Genomic DNA, 13,297 nt, shown 5'->3' on the forward strand with positions numbered 1-13,297 from the left:
GCTCATCTTTGTAAATGATGTGGGATCATTTTGATCCCACATCGACAATGTTATGAAAGAGGAGCTCTTGAGGTCCTATATATAAGAGAAGCAATGCTCATCTTACAACATAATTACTTGCCCATCAATGTGGGCAAGTATTAAGACTCCAAAAAACTCTTATTTACGAAGTCTTAGATTAATGACTTTTTTATTTTAGTTTTTTTAAAAACAATTATTATTTATTATTAGGAGGGTTCGGGAAAGATTAACCCAAAATGTATATGTGTTGTTTTTATTTTTAGCAGTTTGGAGTAAAATTATTGAGTTATTAAATAATATTTTTGGTATTTTGATTGAAGACAAAATGTTAAAATGGCGAATTTGTTAAAATTTTGGCGAATTTGTCAATAATCAAACAAGGCCATTATCTAATAATTATTATGAAATTTAACAAATTAATTGTATAGATATAAAAGTTCGTTTAGAAAGTAGGAAAATAATTCCTGAAAAATGAGTTAATTTTTCATAAAATATTTTTCTTTTTAATTTGTGGCCGCACAGCAGAAAATTGTATAAAAGAAAATTTATATTATTATTCTTATTATTATGTAATAATGTAATAATAAAATAAAATTACAATAATAATAATATTAATAATATAATAATAATCAAAACAAAACTATATACAAAATAAAATTATAATTATAATTATAATTAGAAAAAAAAAAAAAAGACAAAGCGGAACCACGAACTCTCCTTTGTAAATGATGTGGGATCATTTTTATCCCACATCGAAAATGTTTGGAAAGAGGAGCTCTGAGCAATGCTCATCTTCCAAACATAATTGTTTGCCCATCAACGTGGGCAAATATTGAGAAGCTAAAAGGCTCTTATTTAAGAAGTCTTAGCTTAATGACTTATTATTTTAGTTTTTCTTTTAAGAAAAAATTTTACAAACAATGATAAATAAAATCTTCAAAGTTATAGCATCACATGTGTACATATAGACATTAGCTATTAATTTGAGCAATTATTGCACAGATTCAAGCAAGGATAACATAAAAATACATAAATAATCCAAATCATATCTTTAGTTGCACTATATAATATTTGATGTTCTAATTTAAATAATTATATATCTATTCAAATATTCTTAATATATTACAACAAATCTATTCCTTGCATTGCATGGGTGGAAATACTAGTTGTATTATATAACAAAAATAAAAATGTAATTAAAATTTTTTGTCCAAATATAATGCATAAAAATTTAACAAAGGGAGAATACAATTCAAAAGTGTAATAGAGTTAATAGTACTAAAAAAAATGTCATTTTTCGTTCATATTTAAATACAAAATTATTCATCAAAATTTCGATGTCAATTATTCAAAAATTTCATTTTCAATTACAATGAAGACCAAAATAGATAAATATTTAGTACAATTTTAAATATAAAATAAAAATAATTACTTTCGATATATCAAAATGAGTATTTTAAAAAATTGATTAATCAAACATTCATATTGATTGTTTAACCAAATCAAATCAAAGAACTATAATAGTGATTAAATACATCAAAATTGTTGATAAAGTAACTATATTACTAAACATGAACTTCATTATTTAATTTGTACAAACCAAACATATCTATGTAAATATATATGATCTTTTGAGGCTAAACCAATATATTATTTACACGATGTTGAAAACAAGATAGCATGAAAGAAAGTCTTTTATATATATATATATATATATATATATATATATATATATATATATATATATATAGACACACACACACACACTTATTTTTAATTGTTAAACTAACTACGAATTTGAGAATTTCAATGTAATTTCTTGTTATTCGGCTTCAGTTTCGCATATAATTTCTTGTTAATCCTGCTATCATTAGAGTATAAAAAAATTACCCATGATCAAAGACCAATTCTATCACATTTAATATTAATGTTGTACCATACCAACGTTAGGTACTTGAAATTGTACTAACTCAACATTTATCACTAAGGACCTTGTGGTCCACTGGTACCAAATTATTTTTTTTATGTAGAAGATTGTGGGTTCAAACCTCGGTGGAGACAATTATGGTAACAATTTGATGTAAGCATAACTTGTATATGTGAGTATCCCCCTTTCGTAATAAAAAAAAGGAATAAGGGTCAAATAGGCCATCGAACTGCACACAATAATGCAATTAGGCCACTAAACTAAAAAAAACAACAATTAAGTTTTGTAGGTTACTAACAGATCACCCAAACAATTTAAAATATTTTTTAAAAAATTGTTATTTAAAAATTATAAATTAAAAAAAATATATATATTAACCGTCTCCGCCGGAGACGAGTTTCTTGTCTCCGGCCATGGACGGAGAAAGTTTCTTCGTCTCCATGGCCGGAGACGAAGAAACTCTTCGTCCCCATGGCCGGAGACGAAGAAACTCTTCGTCCCCATGGCCGGAGACGAAGAGACTCTCCGTCTCCGGCCATGGAGACGAAGAGTTTCTTTGTCTCCATTGTCGGAGACGAAGAAACTTTCTTCGTCTCCGGCAGAGACGAGTTTTTTTATTTTTTTAAATTTTAATTTATTATTTTTAAATAATAATTTTTAAAAAATATTTTAAATTGTTTGGGTGACCTGTTAGTAACCTACAAAACCTGTAAATTAGAATAATTGAATGAAATTGCTTAGTTTAGTGGCCTAATTGTTGTTTTTTTTTTTGTTCAGTGGCCTAATTGCATTATTGTGTGCAGTTCAATGGCCTATTTGACCTTTATTCCTAAAAAAAAAAAACTCAATATTTACCAATAATAATTTTATATATAAAGATGCAATATAATTTTAAATTTCTTTAATAAATTTAAATTTTCACAATTATATACCATGCTTTAAAAGTTTTCATAAATTTGGGTCGAATTACTTAAAAAAAAAACTACAACTTTTATTAAAAATCAATTATTAAAAATCATTATTTCACAAATATTAAAAATCATTTAAAAATTACAAATAATTTAAATTTATCTTATAAAATATCTCAAAATATCACTAGGAATATATTGGTCTTCGTTATGGACAGTGACCTTGTAGAAAAGAGGGAGCGATCATTAGGCCATTGCCGATTCTATCGTTATAGCGCGACAGACATATAGGGCGTCGCATTTTCTGTCGCCAATGTGTCAACATATTGGCGACGAAATTGATTTTGTCGTCGCATTCTGTAGCAAAAATAAATTTTACTTTAAAAAATTAAATATTTCAGTGACGGAAAGAACAACCGTCGTATGTTTCGTCGCCAACCTCAAAAGTCAAATATATCCTTGCGCCATACATCACAACAGAATTAATTTTTATTGCCGATTCCATCGTCATAGTGCGACAGACATATAGGGCGTCGCATTTTCTGTCGCCAATGTGTTAACATATTGGCGACAGAATTGATTCCGTCGTCCCATTCTGTAGCAAAAATAACTTTACTTCAAAATTTATATATTTTCGCGACAAAAAAATTCTCGTCGCAAATTCTGTCGTCAATCCCTTGTTGCGGGAATATTTTCCACATTGCGACAATTCTCGCAACATAATTTATTCTCATCGCCAATTCTGTAGCAAACCCGTGACGGAATCATCGGTCGTTGCCTTTTCCGTCGCTATTGTGGTGACAGAACTTAATTCTGTCGCAAAAATGTGGGCACCAAAATTTACTGGGTATTGTTCTCACTTTGCGCCAAAAATCGCTACAGAATTGCATTCTGTCATCATTTCTGACGCAAGATCACGACGAAACACGTTCCGTCGCAAAAACTGTCACGAATTGACAATGGATTACGTTCCGTCGCAATATTTCCGTCGCTATTCATTATTTTTCTTGTAGTGATTGTCACAATGCATCAACAAGATATGCTAGGTGCAAGATGAGGATGGTAAGGAAACAAGGTTGTAAGCATAAGGAATCAGGAAATAAAAGAAAACAAACAAGTAAGTAAAATAGGGATTTGGATGGAAATGATTTATGATCATGCATTCATTGGTCTCAAGGTGGACAAGAATGTGATGCAAGGCTTGAATATCCTAAGGGAGAACCAAGGCACTAACATTAGGTTGCGTCAAACCTAAACTCTCATTCACTACGTCGGGTGAGGCATTTTATCAAACGCTTGGCGGGTGGTCTACCGTCTCCTCCCCTAAGCTCGCTCTCTCGGGTCGTAGGAAGGGGATTGCAAGGGCAAGACTAAGGAGAGTGCAATCTCTTGCTAAACTCCCACTCTCAACTCATCTAACCATTGGGTACCTCAATGGAAAGAGATCAATATGCACACCTCTACAACAAAGGCACATTCAATGCCAAACAATACATCAAATCTCATCATCTAATCTATACAAAGCATGAATACATAATAATAATCCATTTCCAATCTAAATACTAGAATTCTAGCAATTCATCATCATCAATAGACAAACAACACACATTAGATAAGAAATTAAGAACAAAAAAGAAGAGATATACCCCAAAGCTTCAATCCAAGGTGTTGTCATCCATAAGAAATCTTGTACAATGAATTCTAGAGATGGAAAATGAAAAGCTAACCTAACCCCAATCTAAGAGATCTGATTTCTAGAAGAGAGAAAAATGAAAAATGAGATAGATGGACACTTCTAGCTCAAGATATGATCATTTTACCGAATTGTCGCCGGAATGCCCTAAAAATGACAATGTTTTGCTATTTTTCTACAAATGCAACATAATTAGTCCTTAATCCTAACTTCTATCAAATTAAGTTATTTAAGCATGAATTAGGCATAAAGGACTCCAAATATAGCACAATTTGCCTCCTAAACACCCTATAAAACATAGCATATTTGGCACTTATCAGGAACCTATTGTTGAGTGACTTGTCTATTCCCTTGTTGTTTGATGAGTTAGAGTTGAGTTGGTTGCCGTTGCTGTTCACGGATTCTAAGTTGAGTTGAATTGAGTTCTTGTTGTCCTTTTCTTGAATTGAATTCTCTTGAATATCCTATTGATTGAGTCCGTGTCTTGTGAATGGAGTATTCTTGACTTAGTATCTATTCTTGAAGTCCTCTTGGAATTGATCTTGAGTTTTGTATGCTCGGGTAACTGCATCTCTATTTTGAAAGCATGGATATTGAGTTGGATTGTTGGAATATATTCTATATCTTAGTCTCAAAACTATTTGAGTATCAAATGTATATTTATATAGCTTTACATGTTAGATTGGATCTTACTTAGCATTATTTTGCTAATTCTCTTAAAATGTATTTCAGGTATTGATAAGACTCAAAATATGCTAGTTTCTAGGAGCCTTTGATAGGAGTTTTGTGCTCATATTAGTTGAAAAGTCTTTGTTTCTGACCGGACGCTTTTCGTTTACGGTTCTCTTTTAGGAAGCGTCGTCAAAAGATTAGATGAACATGGTCGTGTATGGAGAGAGGTAGAAAAGAGTTAAAATGGGGGAGTGAGAACCACCCCGAGTGTCGTACTCAAGGATGGCAATGCGTATTAAATAGAATGCAAGACAATCATATGTCACAGTGCATTAACAAGAGTAACGAGGTGCAAGGAGTGTAGGTTGTAAGTGTGGGAGTGTATTTGGAAAACATAACCAAGGAAATAAGATAAACAATAAAAGGAACTATAAAGTAAAAAGCGTAGTGGATTGGGATTCCCATTCCTTTGTGTGTGTGAGGTGAATCTGGGCTAGTGTTGATCTAGTCAAGCGAGATGACTTCCAATGTCGTTCACCGCTCGAGGTTACTAGGTCTTTCATAGGTGTGGAACCACCGTTCCGTGACCACGTTCCTTATGAGTATTTCAACAAACACTTTGTATACATCTCATTCCGGGCCTTATCCTCTCGGATCTGAGGGTGGGACATGCAAGTGGAAAGGCTTAGAGTGTATCACAATCTCTTGTCAATACACTCTTCTCACAACTCATACATGTAGTGCACAAACTCAAGCATAAGTCAAGACAACAAACTACCCGCTAGCAAGGCTAGAGTGTATCACAATCTCTTGCCAATACATTCTTACGGACAAGGCTAGGATGTATCACAATTTCTTGCCAATACACACATCCTAAACCTTACGCAAGAGCACGTACAACACATATACAAGGCAATACAAAGTCCACTTCCAACAAGACATCAACACAAAGCCAAACAAATAGATCAATGCATATTTAGCACAAATGAATGAGATCCAATCCACTACCAGAATTTTAGCCAACCATTATACAAACCAAGATCAAGTAATAGCAAAATGGGTAAAACAAGATATTATCAAATGAAGAACAAAAGTAATCTTTACCCAAATCCAAGCTAGATCCCTTCAAATTGGTGGTGAGAAATGAGAGATCCAAGCTATAGAAACTCTAGATCTTCAATCTTTCCTTCCAAAGTATCTAGATTTGAGGTTAAAACCCTAGAAAGAGGAAATGTAGACTAGCCTAAATCTAAAGTTACCTCTAAGAAAGTTCTCTCTAGAATTGTTGAAAGATGAATTGAACTCCCCTTCAAATCAGATTTTCTAGCCTTAAATACCATAGCAGCATTCGGCCTCCCATTCACACTGGCCGTCATGCCGTGACGCCGGCGTGAATGGGGATTTTATCCTTTCCGCTCCTTAGCTTGTCCGGGGCTTTAATAGGCCGTTCACGCACGCCTCACGCCGTGAATGGGGATTATTTCCCCTTCTCTCCTTCTCGCGGTGTGGCATTGTGGTCTTTTCGCGCGCCCTTTCCCTGCTTTGCTCCTTTTGACCTTTTTACCACGTTTTCTGTCCAAAAGTACCTAAAAACAAGTAAAATATATTTAGGAAGGCATTTCCGTACTACACCGTGCTTTTAGGTCATTTCACTCTAAAGCGTAAGACTTTCCTATCAAAACATGCACAAAACTCCTTAAAAAGACTCCTAAAAACTAGCATATTTAATTTTGAAGTTTATCACAAGTTTCCACACTTTAGCTTGCTTGTCCCATATCAATTTCACAATTAAGAAATGATAATCTCAAAATATGCTTTTCAAATCAAAAACTTTCGGTGTACCATATGCCTCTTTTAAAGAACACGTGTTAGACAAGTATAAAAATGGAATCCCTTGAATTATTTCAAAAATGTGTAAATCATGCACCAGTCAACAATTCTTGGAATATTTATGAAAATTGTCCCCTTAAGAAGGTAAAAACATTTAAACAAAACGAGGTGACTCACTCTATACACCATTTAGTCAAGCATGCAATCCAAAGTGGGGAATTCACCTCTTATTTTACAAAGGCCTATAGCCGAGCCACACTAGTGGGACCGATGTGCACAACCCAACGAAAATCCACCTTATACCGCCAAGGCCCTGTACAGAAAATAAGTGAGAGGTTTTGTAACACCCCTAATTTTTAAAACTTTTAAAGCTTACGGAATAAAGGCAAATCTATTATTAATTCGCAAACAGAGCATAAACTAAACATGATAGTCGGGGTGCTATGCCACACCTGAGCTAGAGAACTCAGATGCACAGGCTAAACTAACTAACAAAGCGTAATTAATATCTAAATACAAATCAAGGCACGCAGGTCATTTAATCAAAGCTAGAACTATCTAAACTATGTCTACGAATCCAACTAGCGCGCTCCGAAGCTACTCAACTGTTCCTGAAAAACATTCGGTGTAACAACCGTCAGCGAATAATGCTGGTAACCCACTCCAACGCGTTAAATACAATATAGGTAGATATAAGGAAATCATTTTGAAACTGGAATACAAATATATCCTAAGCAACTCTAGCTTTAAACCAAGATCAAGACACAAGACATAACAATAGACTTGACACTATAGAACGATCATAAAGACTAGCATGCATCCTAAGAACGCAATACAAGACATAATAGACAGATAAGCTCATAAATAACAAATAGAGACAACAAGGGCATTCAAAGACAATCAATTAACAAGTAACCATCAAAGCACACAATCCATCTTCCAACCTTATACCAAGTTCCAACCTTGTGGCTCCCATCCGTCCTTATATCAGTTCCAACCTATACCTCCAGGCCACCCTTATATTGCCTCCCTTATTCCTCCGGGCAACTACATGCCCCCACCGACAAACCACCTATTAACCACCAACATATCAAGATCGCGCCGCAGTGCCATTCGCAAGATCCGTACATCTAGTACCAATACCAAGGGGTCAGCGCATATAGCCCCGACATGGCACCGCAACACTTATAACCTGACCCATGCTCAACGACAAGCTAGTCGAAGGTGGGTTTGTGCCTTTAGCATAGTAACCGCTATGCCTGTACCTTTAGTACAATGACCGGGCACTCGTTGTGCTAACCGCCAACAATTCATTTCCACCAATCACAACCTCATCATTATCATCATCATTAGTCACACCGGTCATTGCGCAATGACCATGATACTCATCATCATTCAATCAACACATAATCAATCAATAACAATCAAGATATAACAACAATGACACGTACTACACATAAATTCCTAGAACGGTATTCAAAACAACAAACGAGACTCATACACGACAAACGGGGTACAACGAGGCACAACGGGACACATTGAAACATCAAACAGGGAAAAACACCACGACACCCACCAATTTCCAGCGGGTGGAGGACCACCCGCCAGCGGCGGCCTCCAATTCCAGCGGGTGCCCGGCGGGCAATCGCCTGCCCGCTGGAAAGAAGGGCATGGGCAACGCGTAGGTGGCGGGCGTTCGTCCCCCCCACCTATCCCCCACTGATACACATGCAACTTTTCGGTCCCGGGATCTCTCGTGGAACCCAAAACCATGTCCAGACGCATTCCAAAACACAACAACAATACCACGGATTCAATTAACGAGAATTAAGCCAAGAATCATTCCAAATACGTTCTAACACGATTCCTAAACATTCCAAGACTCCACATCAATCACATAACGGTTCAGGAGCATCTGGAACCACAAGAACATCAAGAAATCTATATGCAAAGTCCTAAATACAAGTCCTAGGCTAGGCTCAACGCCGATCATGCATAATCCTACCCAAATATACCAAGAACGTCACAACAACGAGATTCACGATACAAATCCTAAGGACAAGCTCTAGACATAATTAGAATACAAGATCATACATATAACCAATCACAATATCAAGAACATCAAGATTATCAAATAAACACAATATAAATCCTAGGCAAGGGCTCTATCAAGACTCAATCATAGAATCACACATACGATTACCAAAGGAGCCAATAAATAAGATATAGCGAGGAAAATAGATTTTGTAAGACATGGGTTACCTCTTAGCCTTAATTAATCCTCCCTTGGCTATTAAGGTTCTTCTCTAAGATTTTCATCCGATTGATCTCCCTAGGCTTGGTGGTGGGGAATCTCTTGGGAATAATTTCGTGTAATATAACTATGGGTGGTAAGGATTCTAATCCCCTATTTATAGAGTTAGGAGTCCAAATCAGAGTCTGAATAGTAAAGACCTATTTTCTATTCCTAACAGGTATATATGTCTAGGATTCCTAATTAGAATCTGAGTAGTAAAGACCCACTTTCTTTATTCCTTTTTTTTGAATGTTACTGGCCCTATTACATTGTAGTATTTATTCCTAATAGACTTAAAGTCCTTATTATAAACAAGGGTCCACGGTCCTTCGTGGACCACATTAATTAATTAAGGGATCCTTGCCAGATTAAATCATTTTAACTATTCTTTAATGGAATTAATTAAATAATTAATCTGGGATTAAAGGGCGTAACACGGGGTGTTACAGGTTTGGTATGGACCGCTCACCAACCTTAAGCCAAAGTCCAGTCTCCTCCGGCACAGAGCTTTGTGTTTTTACCCGGGGAGACTTTTCATGGTCCCGACTTAAGCGTTGGTTCTCACCTGCCTCCACCCTTATGCCAAGGATCGATTCCCCGCGGCATACAGGGGCGGACCCAGCATGGGGGCAGTGGCGGCAGCTGCACCCCTCACCCCACCCCTACCTCAAATATAACCCTTGTATGTATATATGTATATATAGTACAAGTTTTAGTATAAGTATAATAAAATAGATAAACATTAATAAAAGATGACTAAATTAGGTGGCTAGGCATGTGGTTTATCTTTGTAAGTGGCTAGGGTTTGAATCCTCAGTGTTTGTGCCAATTTACTTAGTTGGCAAAACATGCATGTTATATTTTTGACTTTAAAATACTTCGTATTAATTAATTGTGAGATTTACACACACATATATAACTTTCTTTTATATTAATAATGAGATGTGTTTATAATGTATTTTTTGTTCGAATTATTTTATCAAATTAATTATGTTTCATATTTTTTTATGAATTTTTATAAAGTTTTGATGTGTTTTATTTTTCGTCTACATCCAACAATATTTATGGCTATATTTTAAGTGTTTTATTTTTTATTTTTATCAAACTATCTCTTTTGTTTTAATGCGTTTCACCCCCACTGAAAAAGTTGGGTCCGCCACTGGCGGCATAGATCTCTATGTTTTAGCCCGGAGGAACCTTTTGTGATCCCGACTTAAGCAATGACTCCCTCTTTTCACTCATATATTTTTCATTATTTTTTTTTCCATTGGGCAGCCATTCTCGGTCTTTGCCTTTTTCTCTTGTAATCCCCTTCTTCTTTCACTCATATTTTTCTATTTGGGATTTATTTTCAATTTTTTTTTTCTTTTTAACCACAAGGCTCACCTTTTGCTCCATACCTAACCAAAAGATTGTTCATTTCCGACCTTGCATTATTATCTTTCTACGGTTGGAAGGTGCACACTCCCACTTCGAGGGATCGTTTACTAAGGTCTAAGCAAAATAGGAGGTGAACTATCAAACAAGCATGCAACAAGAGTAACCCTAGTCGGGTTCTATACAATCCTAAGGTGTAAGAGGAAATAATTTTCAAATATATTCCAAAAATTTAGTTGACTAGGGCATCATAAAACACATTTTCAAAATAATGCAACCAATTCTATTCTTTCCTAGTTATACGCACATTCTAATATTTACAAATGGTACGCCAACAATTTTCAAAATTCAAATTCAAAGCACAAGAGTGCGCCCCTTTCCACATTTTAGAACAACATCGTCCTCGATGTTCATTATTGCGGACGCACGGGTGTAAACAAGAGCAGGAAAGTGAAACAAGGTTTCCCTTTCCACACTTTAGAAGTGTGGTGTGGGATGCCCCTGATTGTTCAATCAACACCAAAAAATTATCCTAAGGAGGTTGCCCATTTCCACACTTTAGAAATTGACACTGGGACTAAAGGGACAACAAAGCACTCAAAAGATAAAGTCTAATCAGAATAAGCACAGGAAAGTACCTTTCCACACTTTAAAAGCAAAAACTGGGGAAAGGTAAAGATTAGAAAAGAAACCCCCTTTGTATAAGAGATTTCATCAACCTTGTCATTCAGATTCTTTGCCCCAACCTGTCTATGGACATCACAGATATGCAATGAAAAGGTTAGTGGCAAAGGTTTTAAAGCAACTGAATAAAAGGTGTAAGAATGACACAACATTCTTACTGTTCCTATAAGTACATAAGCCAGACATTCAAATAGGTAGGCTCAAAAGATATATAAGGAAGAGTTCAAACACTTATTAAAAGCATAAAACTAAAATAAAAGATACAATAAAAGTAAAATTAAAAGCTTGGGTTGCCTCCCAAGAAGCGATACGTTTAACGTAGCCAGTCGACGGAACATGGGTTATGCGTCGAAACACACAAAGATGGGGACCGCACCATGCGTCTCATCCACCCTAGATTTGAGAAATACCCCTACATATCGGGCGCTCTCGAATACTTTTAAGCTCAAATGGTGTATAATTCCTACAAAGATGTTTCGAACTTCAAGCTTAAGGAACAGGACACCTAAATTTCCTTCCTTCTCTTCTTTTCTCTCTTCTTTTTGCCTCTCTTTTTCAATCCTTTCTATCCTTATACCCCCCCTCTTTTCCAATCTCTTCAACATAAAAGTCTATCCCCTCAACATAGGTAATGTTGCCAAAAGTGACAACACTAGACGTATTCAAACCACCCTCTCCATTTTCGCCTACACACCCCTCATCCTCACCATCAATACCTCTACAATCATCATGCAAATCCTCACAAGAATAAAAAGACATACTATCAATAGAATCATCCTCCCTAGAGTTAAGACAATCATTATCACACATTTTCACAAGGTCATTACATGATTCACGGGAGTCATCTCTACTAGTATGCAAAGAAATATTTTCATTACACAATTTAACACAGGAATTTGCAAATATCATGACACAAGTGGGGTTAGAATTTTTACCACAAGTCCTGTCATCGATTGGCCGTTCATCTTCCCACACTACTTCTATGTCATCCTCACTGTCACTAGCATCATCCACCCTTTGTTGATTTTCCAATTCGCGACTTGGAATCTCTTCAAGGACGGGGGTGTCATCTAGCAAGGGATCAATCTCGGCCTCCTTTGGTTCCGGGAGTGTATCAACACTCCTCGAAGCATTAGCTCGGGCCTCCATCTCCCTTTTCTTTGTGAGTTCCTCTATCAAGAGGCTAAGAGTCTCCCCCACCTTCTTAAATGAGTTCAAAGTTTCCTCCATCGCCTCTCTTGTCACTCCCCTGATCGTGTTTTCTTCGGCGGAAGATGCGTTGAGAGTGTAAGGTGGCGGAGGGTATGCCTGGGTTGGGTAAGGGGTATAAGATTGGAAGGTATTTCGACCTCTTTGTGAGAAGTAATCATCATTTTTCTCAAAAATAGTTTGAAGAATACGATTGGGAATTTTGATCTTCATAAGAATTATAGGCGTAGACATTTTGAGAATATGGTTCTTGTGGTGATCGAGTGTAATAATGATTTTGGAGGTGAGGATTGTAAGAATATGAATATGGTTGGGGTGATGGTGGGGTATGTGATTGATAAGGATAATAGCAAGGTTGGTAATTGAAGGATTCATCATGGAAATCATGACATTGATAGTCCATTTTCAAAGATTAATCTAGCATCAAAGCACAAGACAAAAGAAAGACTTTGCAACTAAAAGTAGTTGCAAGTTAGCTTGATATGCAATTCAATTCAATTTGCAAGAAGAGAAGAGATAAAGCACACAATGTGCAAATGAAATAAAAATTACAAAATGCTGAAATTAAAAACAAGATGGTTTCACTAGATAGTACAAATGATCACAATGGATAACAAGTAACAAAACGGGCAACCTAGAATTCATATCAACACACTCCTAGATTGTCATAGTAAGTACAC

Source organism: Ipomoea nil, unplaced genomic scaffold (assembly GCF_001879475.1).
Source record: "Ipomoea nil cultivar Tokyo-kokei standard unplaced genomic scaffold, Asagao_1.1 scaffold2690, whole genome shotgun sequence".
NCBI classification, from domain to species: domain Eukaryota; kingdom Viridiplantae; phylum Streptophyta; class Magnoliopsida; order Solanales; family Convolvulaceae; genus Ipomoea; species Ipomoea nil.